This window comes from Canis aureus, chromosome 1 (genome assembly GCF_053574225.1).
Source record: "Canis aureus isolate CA01 chromosome 1, VMU_Caureus_v.1.0, whole genome shotgun sequence".
Taxonomy (NCBI): Eukaryota; Metazoa; Chordata; class Mammalia; order Carnivora; family Canidae; genus Canis; species Canis aureus.
The window spans coordinates 21,403,705-21,415,917 of record NC_135611.1 but is presented as its reverse complement, the minus strand read 5'-3'; the positions used below and the strand labels follow the sequence as shown (position 1 = coordinate 21,415,917).

At 36.6% G+C, this 12,213-nt stretch overlaps 1 protein-coding gene across 1 annotated transcript in view; it reads left to right on the top strand.

The window, feature by feature from the left end:
* Window positions 1-8,637, top strand: part of LOC144310849 (uncharacterized) — a 110,607-nt gene extending 101,970 nt beyond the window's left edge. The window contains exon 21 of the mRNA XM_077892496.1: window positions 6,501-8,637. The gene's annotated coding sequence lies outside the window, so the exon portion shown is untranslated. The remainder of the gene's footprint in view (window positions 1-6,500) is intronic.
* Window positions 8,638-12,213: the final 3,576 nt, after the last annotated feature.

Here is a 12,213-nt window from a genome sequence, read left to right as displayed (position 1 = left end):
GAAGCAGGCTCCCTGCAGGGAGCCCGACGTGGGACTCGATCCCAGGTCTCCAGGATCACGCCCTGGGCCGAAGGCCAGGCGCTAAACCACTGGGCCACCCAGGCTGCCCCCTAAATTTTTTTAGCTAAGAAATAATTGTGAAATGTCACCTCTCCACTATTCCTTTCCCCAAGGAACTCAAATCTTGAAAGAGAGCTGTGTATGTAGATAATTAATCACAAGTACTGACTGACTCAGTAGCCGCTCAGAGGCAAGACAGAGCAATGGAGCAAGCAGAGGGCAGGGGAAGCTCTGCCTGAAGGTGCTTGGAAAGGCCCCTGTGGGCTGCAGTATGGCTGGGGTTTGGAAGAAGAGTGGAGGTTTGCTAAGAGGAAGACATGGGGCCCAACGTACTCACTGGTTGTGTGACGTTGAGCAAGTCCCGTACACTTCCTTGTAAGTGAAATGGAGTCGCTCCATTTACAAGTTGCCTGCTTGTAAATGCAGTTGTGAAGATTTAGATGATAAAATGTAAGCATTGCATGAAGTGCTTAATTCAGGCCTGGCACAGGATGAGTTCAGTGAATGCTTGCTGAATGCATGCGTGCATGAGTGCGTGAGTGTGCACAGGTGCAGTCACGGAAGGTCAGGGCAAAGCTGGCAATACAGGATCACTGCCTAATTGTTGTCTAGGTAATTAATTCTCACCCAGTATTCTTTTTTTTTTTTTTTTTTTTTTAGGGGGGATGTGCAAAGGGAGAGGGAAAGAGAGAATCTTAAACAGGCTTCACACCCATTGTGTGAACCTGGGACTCGATCTCTCAGCCCTGAGATCATGACCTGAGCTGAAATCAAGAGTGGGATGTTTATGTTTTACCAACTGAACCACTCAGGCGTCCCAGCCCTGATATTTGTGTTTGGGTTTTCTCATGCTGATCATTTGCCTGAACCCCAGACAGAGATTCAGTCTGCAGAGCCAGTAAGTCTTGCCTTCTGCCCAGGCATTCTGAGCCTTCGATAGAAATTTGGGTGTAAATCCCATCTTCCTCTAGCTAGTGGGCAAGTCTTCAAGTATTTGCACCACTCCTTTTTTCCTACCAGAAAACAACCGTGCTGCCTTGATATATCTTGACACATGTCACCAGAGTGTCTAGTTGTATTGTTCTATCCATAAGAAATTAAGTTTCTAAGTATCTTTCCCTCTCCTGCATCCCCTAATTTTTCTTAGCCTCTAATGTGACACAGTGAATATAGTAAGTATTTAATTACCATTTTTTGGGTGGATGAATGGCAAGCCACCAACTTATCTCAAGGCTTGTGAAGTATCACTAAAGGCTCTGGTATTTCATCAGGAAAATGGAGTAATGATACTTAATTCAGGGAGGTATTAGGAGGATTAGATAAGATCAGTATGGTATGTTCTAGAAAAGGTAACCCTTCCCAAGAAATGTCAATAATATTAATGACTGGTTGTGACTGAGTCAGAAGCCAGCCAAGTGTGGAGTAGTGCCCATGTAGTGTGCTCCAGTGACATTCTACAGCAAGGGATGAAAGGTTTGTTTCCTTACCACAGATCTACACCTGAGCTGCCCTCCTGCAGCCTTCTCTTGATGGGAAAGAAAAATAACCCCTTAATTTCTTTAGGTTGTTGTTGTTTTCTGTTGGAAGGGGCAAGAGAGATAGCTTCTTGAACAAATATGCAGATAGTTTGTTCACTTTCCTATCTTGATTTTGTTTTTTTTTTTTAAAGATTTTATTTATTCATGAGAGACACACACAGAGAGAGGGAGGCAGAGACACAGGCAGAGGGAGAAGCAGGCTCCACGCAAGGAGACCGATGTGCTACTCGATCCTGGATCTCTGGGATCACGCCCTGGGCCGTGAGCCACCCAGGGATCCTGATTTTTTTTTTTTTTTTTTTGGCATAGTCATTGTGGTGGTTTGATTTTGACTTGACACTTAAAAACTTCTTTTACAATTTCTATGCATTTTGAATGATTATCTTATCCAGTTTAAATCAATAGGAAATGCAAATCTAAATACTGTATTGAATGAAATCTTTTAAATATGGTATCTGGTTATCATTTTGATCACTCAGCACAACATGATGAACTATAATAATAACCTGGCCTAAGAAAATTATTAAGATGAGAGAGTTAGAACTGTCATATTGGTTGTCATCACACCGAAGAACTGCAGCAGAAATACAAAAGTGTTTTGATTAGTATCAGATCACAGTGACATTTCAGTCATGGAAGTATTTGAAGTGGGTAACTTGATCAATAAATTAATTTTGTTATAATCTTAAAGACTCTACTATGATTCATTTTATAACAGATGACATACTAACTGGATTCTTTCTGCTAAAAAAAAATTACCAATTGTTAAAGGACTGTCAGCCGTTCTTAATTAATATAGATAGATAGACTTCCAGATTCTTTTGGCTTAAAATTCTGCAAATGTCAAAAGAGCTTTAGTAGGAGATGCTCAACATATCAATAAGAGTTACCTATGTTTCTTTGCACATTGTAATAATCCAGGTGCACTCTGCTCTAGCAGTTGGTCTGTGATGCAATAAAAGGATAAAATTTGTTCTTTAGAAATAGAGAAAGTTTGAATTTTATACTGAAAATTTAGGACATGATAAATTAGTTGTTCATTCTTCCTTTGGCTCTTGTAGCAGTTAATTAATAATAGGGTAGACCTTTGATATTGTTTTATGGGGGGACTACATGACATACAATGTGAAATTTTATCTACTCAATGGTTATGGACTCCAGCGCACAGTCTAAATATGTATATTTTAGTGCTACAATGCAATATTAACTTTTTTAAAAAGCTCAAGTAAAATGTGTTTTATTCAACTTAAATATGTGTTCACTAGAGATACTAAATTAATTTTTAAATTCTTTAGCTTATCCAGTGGTCCTGGTTAGTACTAGTGAATCTTTATTATTTTTTTTTCAAAGACTTAAAATTTATTTACTTGAGAGAGAGAAAGAGGAAGCAGGAGGAGGAGGAGAGACAAAGCGACAAGCAGACTGAGCATGCAGCCTGAGGCAGAGGTCGATCTCATGGCCCTGAGATAATGGCCTGAGCTGAAACCAAGAGTTGGACGTTTAATGGACTGAGACACCCAGGTGCCTCAGTACTAGTAAATCTTCTAATTCAGATAGGTTCCTTATAGCTAAGTGACCACAGGTCCTAGTGTGCATGGAGTAGTGTTGTTTCTGTTAAATTAAATTATTAATACTGTTTCCCTTTGCTTTCAAAAGTATTTTGGTTTGGATTGATGAATTATATGATCACTGTACTTTTGCAGTCCCAGAAGCCACTTGGCTTAGTTTCAGCATGGAGGGGTAAAGCATTGTCTCCTACTTCTTCGTAGAACAAAATCTTCCCCTAGATTTTTCACACCTTTGATGTTCTATAAACCCCAAGGCTACTTTACTTTGCTTTTGTGGATTCCAATGGAAACTTTTAGCTAAAGGATGCATTTATAAGAGAACTTTAGAAATGATCAAGAAAGTGTTTTAATACATAATATATATTTTACTGTATTCCAGTAAATGAATTACATGATCGAATTTTGACTCTTTCATTAACCATTGACCATTTAGCACCTTACTTGATGATTGGGTATAGTAGGGAGTGAATAGCGCTGCTGAATGAATAAGCAATTTAAATACTTACCCCTTTTTTAATTTAAGAAAATTGAAGTTTCTTCACACATGCAATTTTCTTCCTAAATATATAAGGATACTCCATGATCACCCTTTGAATCATTGTTTAGTACAATATTTCTCAAACATTGATAAAGATTACTTGACATTTGGCCAAAAAATCAGATTCCCAGATCCTGCCCCTAAAAGTCTGGTTTAGGAAGTTTCACATGGCTCTGGATATATAATAGGCTCCTTTCCAGCTCCAGGTCTTTGAAATCTTTGTTTTACTTGTTTTCAAAAGGACAATTGCTTGACTTTCTACCAGGCTCTCCATTTTCTACAAAGTCATGGTTAATAACCTAGTTATTTATACAACTCTAATATTTCTTTATGATAACATGGTTCTTCCCAAAAAGGAATTCTTAAAACTTTCACATGGGAGCCAATTTTTAGCTGTTCTATTACTACTTAGAAAATTAGAAAACTTGTACTTTTTACATATCAATACATACATAATTGAAAAACTTAGTATTCATTAAGATTTTTAGCAATTTTGGAGTAACAATTTAATATCCTGTTCAAATAATTCTCTGCAGTTATCATAATTCAAGCACAAGTCAATAAATCTGCATTTGATTGCATTTAACAAGTTATGTTTTTAAAATGTTACATATACATTTTGTGTTAACTGCCTAGATTTTTAGTGTAATGTGTAGATTTGCCATAACTCAAAGATTTCTACATAACTTTGAATGTCAGAAAGTAATCTGTGAGAGAAATCTAGGCCCGGGCAGCAAACTAGCAAATCCTTCAGATTGGCCTCTTTAATTTCTTATGAAATTTTTTTTTTTTTTTTTTGGTAAAGAATTGTATTCAGATGAAATATTTAGAATTCAGTTCTATACAATGTTATTTGACTATGTTTTTAGAAGAAATAATTCAGTATTGGCAATAATTTTATGATTGCCTTTTATGTAACTGTGCATGCCTGATTAGAGATCTTCATTTGGGAGCAGCAATGGAAATGGGCTGAGTGGTATCAGTACAAATTTGAATGGATAATTACATTTTGTGAGGAAAAATATTTTTGTCCCTATGCCCTAAAAGGAAATTACAAGGCAGAGAAATTATTCTCTTGATTCTAGATCAGCACTCCCTGCCCTGAAGATGGTCTTCATGGACCTTCTAGCTTTGCAGCTCTCTCACTGTGTCTTCATAGTGTCAAGATACTCAGATGAAAAGGTCCTGTGTTTTTATCCGGAAGCTTGATTGTTTCACTCGCATATTTAGGTTTTATGATCCATTTAAAATTCATTTTTATATATGGCAGGAGGTAGGGTTAAACATTGTTTCAATATGGAGATTTTTTTATGTACAGATAATTATAAAGATCATCTTGGCTCTACTGACTTGATGCCTTTTTTTGTAAATCAAGAGACTGTATATTTGTGGGCCTGTCTTAGGACTCATATCTGTTCCATTGTTCTAGTTATCTGCTCTTGTACCACTACTACCCTGTCTTAATAGCTGTAGCTTTATAATAAATTCTGAAATTAGGTAGTCTTAAACATTGCTCTCTCAGTTATCTTGGCTATTCAAGATCCTTTGCATTTCTATACAAACTTTTAGAATCAGCTTGTTGATTTCTTTTAAAATACTTCTGCAGTTTTGACTGGGAGATTATTGAATCTGTATATTAATTTGTAATAATTTATATCTTAGGACCTAAATTCTTTAAATCCATGAACATGATGTATTTTTTTTCTTTTATATTGGTCTCCTTTAACTTTTATTAGCAGTGATTTGAGATTTTAATATAGGGATTGAGTACTTTTCTTCTTAGATTTATTTCTAGATGCTTTTTGTGTTGTTTTAAGTGGCATATTAAGTTCAATTTTAAGTGTTTTCTTGCTATTTTATAGAAATTCAGTTGACTTTTGTGTTCCTACCTTGTATCCAGTGACCTCATTAATTCATTATGATATTTTCTTTGTAGATTTTTTCAGATTTTCTATAAACTCAGTCATGTCATTATTCTTTTTTTCAAGTTTTAAAATTTTGTTTTCTTAATGCACTGGCTATGACCTCCAATGTAATATTGAATGAAAGTGGTAAAAGTAAACATCTTGCTAATTTGGGGCAAAGTGTGAAATATTTCAACATTAATTATGACGTTAACTTTAAGTTTTATGGAGCTATTATTTATCAGATGATAGAAAATCCTCCTATTACTAGTTGGCTGAGAAATTTTATCATAAATCGTTATGAAATTTTTGGATTTTTTAATATATTTTTGGATTTAATTTACAATTAGTTTAGTTTAAAAGCTCTTTTAAATTTTAAATTCCATCTTTTCAAAGCTCTTTCCTTGTTTTTTTTGTTTGTTTGTTTATTGCAGTGGGAGAAGTGGCTTTTGCAATTTACTAAATCCAGAATCTTACTTTACCTCTTTAGATCTTAGTTTTCTCATTTTGAATATAACCCCAGAGTTGTTCTTGATAAGCCTTAAAATCTCTAGAATTTTCATAGTGGGAGTTTTAAAAATATGATCTCCCTACACCAGATCGCAATGTAATAGTATTTAAGAAATGTATTAAATATAACGAGGATGAAAAGTAATGCTTATTTCTGTATTTTAGCATCAATAATTATATAAAATAATTAAATGTAACTTAGGATGACATAACTAGATTTTCATGTTTTGAGAATAAATATAATGAATGTATTCTTTTGTTCTTTAATCAGGTTTCAAATGATCTTATTTGGTCAAATATGTCATATTTATATTTGTCAGACTGTATTACCTTAGGCAGCAAAAATAATAGCTTCTTTTTCCCTCCATTCTTTTCTATGCAGTTATTCCTGAACCCAAGAAACCATGAAGCTCACAGTTCATCATGTCAGTTTCCAATATCAACTGATGTAACTGGTGATGTTGGTAGTGATTTAACTGGTGTCTGCACCAACACAGGGACGGACACTTGGACACTCAGAATTTCCTAACAGAGAATTCCAACATTGTCAGATAATGTTTGGGGCAAAACTGTTTCTCCAGGTTATGATGTAATCCACACGGAAATACTCTTAATCTAATATTCTGAAGGAAAACAACCAAATGAACATTACTATTGTTCTTTTGAAAAATCTATAGCATTCTTTGAACATGTCAAGTCACTGAGAGGGAATGCAAAAGAGGTAGGTTTATGGGAGTCTTCACTGAAAAAGCTAATGATTTTGATGGAACAAAAGAAGATATACAGAATTAGAGAAAATATATAAGAGTCAAAGGAAGAAAATAAAGCAAAGTTTTAAGTTCTCTTTGTTTGAAAGGCAGAGTAGATGGTGACAGCAACTGTATTGGCAGTGAGATAACATTGTAAGATGGAAGATGAAATCATGTGTTAAGGCCTGGGGACCTAATCTGTGGGTCTCACTTCTTCTTCCCTTCCTGCCTCTGAGCCTAACTGTGGACCTTCTGTTAACCTTCTCATTTTGACCTCATGTGTTTTCAACCTTGACTCAGAAACATTTAGCACCATCTTGGTTTGGTGCCCAGAAACAGATTTCCTGAATTCCTGACTCTGTTTCTTGTTATTTTCATTTTTTCACCTTGAGGTCTGATCTTTTCCCATAAGGGAAGAACTTGGTTTTGACTGCTGACGATGCCTGACAGTTTGGTTCAGTGCTTCTAGCTCTGGACTACACCCAGATTAATTATCAATCTAATTAATCTGTTAATGAATCTGTTTAATCCTGCTGTAGAGACATTTTGAAGAGACTGACAGATTAAGAGAAGATAAACTCTTTATGTCAAGAGACATTGTGGAAGGATGCTTTTGATAAGAATTATTTAGAGAATATGTCTCTGATGACCCAAAGAGGTGAAAGTTTCTTTAGATGCCTTTACTTAGCCATAGATGGGCAACAGTGTGTGGTCTAGGAAGTTTAGAATGTAACGTAGCTAGTTAGTGGCAGTAATAGTACTGGAGCACAGGTCTGAATGTGAATGTCTGGTTTAGATGAATTTCTATTAATCTTGTTCTTTTATTTTTTTATTTTTTATTTTTTATTTTTTTAATTTTTTAAAAAGATTTATTTATTTATTTATGATAGACATAGAGAGAGAGAGAGAGAGACACACACGAGAGAGAGAGAGCCAGAGACACAGGCAGAGGGAGAAGCAGGCTCCATGCTGGGAGCCTGACGCGGGACTTGATCCCGGGGCTCCAGGATCATGCTCTGGGCCAAAGGCAGGTGCTAAACCACTGAGCCACCCAGGGATCCCCATATTTTTTTATTTTTTAAATAAGATTTTATTTATTCATTCATGAGACACACACACACACACACACACACACAGAGGCAGAAACAGAGGGAGAGGGAGAAGTAGGCTCCTCGCAGGGAGTCTGATGTGGGACTTGATCCCAGACCGTGGGGTCCTGCCCTGAGTAGAAGGCAGATGCTCAACCGTTAAGCCACCCAGGTATCCCTATCTTGTTCCTCTTTTAAAAGATACAAACAAAAAATGAGGATAATTGTCTTTTTAATCTAAGAAATGTGTAGGCCTTCCTCTCCTTCACCTTTGACTTCCTTTCTAAGGGCTAGACAACATAGGGCAGGAAGTAACCATTCATCCTTGGGCTCTCTTATTTGGTGCCCTGAATTCCCTCAGCCTTGGTACCCAGTGCCTTTGCACTGCTCCTGATTGCCTGTGAGCATCGTTCACAACACCCAAATGAGGGTTTATTTTCTGAAACAGAGTCCCATATTTTGGGACATTTAAGAGCTAGTCTGGGGACGCTTGGGTGGTTCAGTGGTTAGAATCTGCCTTTGGCTCAGGGCAGCATCCTGGGGTCCCGGGATCGAGTCCCATATCAGGCTCCCTGCAGGAGCCTGCTTCTCCCTCTGCCTGTGTCTCTGCCTCTCTCTCTGTGTCTCTCATGAATAAATAAATAAAATCTTAAAAAAAAAAAAGTATGGAAAAAGAAAGTATGGGATTTAAATTCAAGACTCTCCGATCTCAAGACTTAGGTGTTTTACACTATGCAGTATTTCCTCTACAATATTGCACATTGTGTATGTGCAGTACTTTAGAATTTACAGAAGTAAATTTACTGACATTAATCCTTATTCTAATTTTATTATGCTGAGTGAAGTAAGTCAGTCGGAGAAGGACAAACATTATATGTTCTCATTCATGTAGGGAATATAAATGGTAGTGAAAGGGAATATAAGGGAAGGGAGAAGAAATGTGTGGGAAATATCAGAAAGGGAGACAGAACGTAAAGACTGCTAACTCTGGGAAATGAACTAGGGGTGGTAGAAGGGGAGGAGGGCGGGGGGTGGGAGTGAATGGGTGATGGACACTGGGGGTTATTCTGTATGTTGGTAAATTGAACACCAATAAAAAATAAATAATTTTATTATATAAATTTTTATATAAATTATTATTTTTATATTTTATTTTTTATATTTATATTTTATTTATATTTTATATTTGTATTTTAAATTTTTATATAAATTATATACTACAACCTCTAACGAACCTCCAACCACACAACTGCCACTATTGCCTCTACTGAACTTAGTACCATAGCAGGAGCCAGCTAGCATCTAACTACTACTATAATTTCCAGCAGTACCAGTAAGGCTACAATCACTACAGACACCAGTATAACTTCTGCTAAACCTAAAACCACCATAGCCAGCACTATAACTTCTACAAACTTACACCCACCACGGCCACCACTACAATTTCTAATGAACCTGCAACCACCACAGCCACCAATGTTGCCTCTAATGAACCTACAACCAGCACTACAGCCACCATGTCATCTGAACCTAATACCACAACTACTCCCAGCACTACCGCTGATGCTAACAACCGTCACTATCACCACTACAACTTCTACCAAACCTCCAACCAGCAGGGCCAACAGTACCACTTTTATGGAACTTACAACCACCATAGCCACCAATATGACGTCTACCAAACCTACAACAACCACAGCCACAAACATCATCTCTACTGAGTAGAACTCCCACAGCAGCTACCACAGCATCTGAACAGACCACCAGAACTACTGCTAGTGCTACCACTGAGGCTACAACCACCATGGCCACCATTACAACCTCTCCTGAACCTATAACTACCATGGCCACCACTAGTGCCTCTGTGAGGCCTACAACCACTATAGAGCCACAACTTCATCTTTACTGACTATCACAACAACTGCCAGCACTACCACTGAGGCTACAGCCACCACAGCCGTGACTACTACTACTTCTGAACCAAGAGCCACCATAGCAGCTACCATTTCATCTTAACCAACTACTAGGACACCTGTTGGCATGGCCACGAGGCTAAAATTCCAACAGCCCCCACTACTGTTTCTAATAAACCTATAACCACAAGACTTGCCACCACTTCAAGTGAACTGCTTCTGCGATGACTAGAATGTAACTGCTGTCACTTTTGCTGAATATTCTGTTATCAGATTCCAGTACACCAGTTCAGCCCTTTCTACTCCATATTGCAATCCCTACCACCACTGTTGAAGTTACAACTACATAAATCATCCAGAAACTTCCAGCCAGCTCTGAATCGTTCCCGTTTCAAATAAACCTGTCATCACCATCAGTTTAACAGGATTTCTAGACCCTACTCTGCTCCCCAACAGAATTTACATTATTTGCTGTAGCTACCTCCACTTCTGTGACTGAATCTAGTCTACTTTCTTTTTTTCTTTCTTTCTTTCTTTCTTTCTTTTTTTTTTTTTTTTTTGAGTTTCGGAGTTTTATTCATATTGATTCACAATTAATATCAAAATTAAAAAACATAGTAAAAAAAGATAATTGTGTCTCCAAGTGACTTTTTTTCAGATGAAATTATATTTTAAAGTCTTCAGTGTGATACGGAACACCAGATTTGAGGTCATCTAAAACCTGACTGCTTATAAAATAAACTGAGAGGAAGCAAAATTAGAGAGACTAATACAGGAAAATAAAAAGGTAAATGACGTAGAAATTATCATTTATCAGGCAGGTTTTTGTGAAATCACATGCTGCTTGACAATGATATAAATAAAAGGGAAACAAAGTAATCTAAAATAAAACAACAACAACATTGAACATATACTAAAGTAATTGCTTTGGACACTACAGATACACCTTAGTCAGTTTAAGCATTCTGAAAGCTGATTATAAACCTAGTCTTAAACGATCAGACACTATACAAGCCTAACAAATGTTTAATACTCACTGGATTATGGAACTATAAATTGTAATGACCCTTTCTCTTAGGATGGCTGGAATAAACACTGTAAGGGTTTTCCAACCAATAAATAAGCAGTATTTACAAATTTACGTATTACACAGCATTCCACCATAATTAAAATCTCTACCTCGATGCATTTAATGCTACACAGGTATTACTTTCTAGAATTAAGTGAGTATTCTTGGAATAATATGCAGTATATAGTAACTAGCTCTCTATATTGTATGTTAGTACGACTTATATTAACTTGGCCAAAAGTGTGAGTAGTTCATTTGGTAACATGTCTACGTAAATATATTAGGTAGAGAAATGAGAAAATTAGAGAATTTGCAAAAATTTTAATATCCCCCCTTGAATTGTATTTAATGAGCTGTGCAGATTGTATATTTACTTATGTACTTATAAGTATGGGAATCTGTGAAATAGAGATCATCTATAGACATAGGAATAATATTGTGCTCTTTTTAAAGAGACTCTAATCAAAATGTTTCTATTTTGTTTATTTTGATTTGTTTCTGTGATTTTCAGAGAGGGGAGAGAGGGAAAGGAAAGTGGAGTGGAAATGAGGTGTACCTCCTTTGGGCTAGTCTGTTTTCTGACTCAACTGAAACACTATCTTCAATCTCCACTGCCACCACCTCAAGTATAAATAAAATATACTATGCTGCTTACTAACTCAACTGACTTTCCAGTCACAACACCATAATGACATTAGCTGAATGTTGACTCTCTACGATCATCATTACCTGTTAATGGAAAGTGCAACCACAAATTTTAAGTAATCTACTATCACAATACAGTTAGCAGTTCCCCCACCCATTCAATTGAGTCCTTAGCTGCAATAATAGCATTACATTCATAAAACATGCTATTACCACAGCTTCTACTGAAATTTCATGATAGAAAGCACTGCACCCGTCAGTTCTACAATCCACTACTATTACTGTGTGCCATCATTTCTACAGTTCCATTTCTGCCATACGTACTAATACAACAGACAGAACTTCACCAAACCCTTCAGTGTGCTATCACCTGAATCTATAAGCACTAGAATTTCTGTGGACGTGTTATTCAAAGCCATCCATTACTTACTCATTTGAACCAATGCTGCCTGTATTAGTAGTGAATCCAGTTAAGTCACACTATCACTCCCACTTGACAAAAATGACAAATTCATAATGACCTCTTCATTGTAGCTGTAGTTAGGGTGCCTGCAAACTAAATCCTAACATCCACTATCATCACCCTACACCAGAACCTAGATCTATTATTAGTAACATAAGTGATTCCATG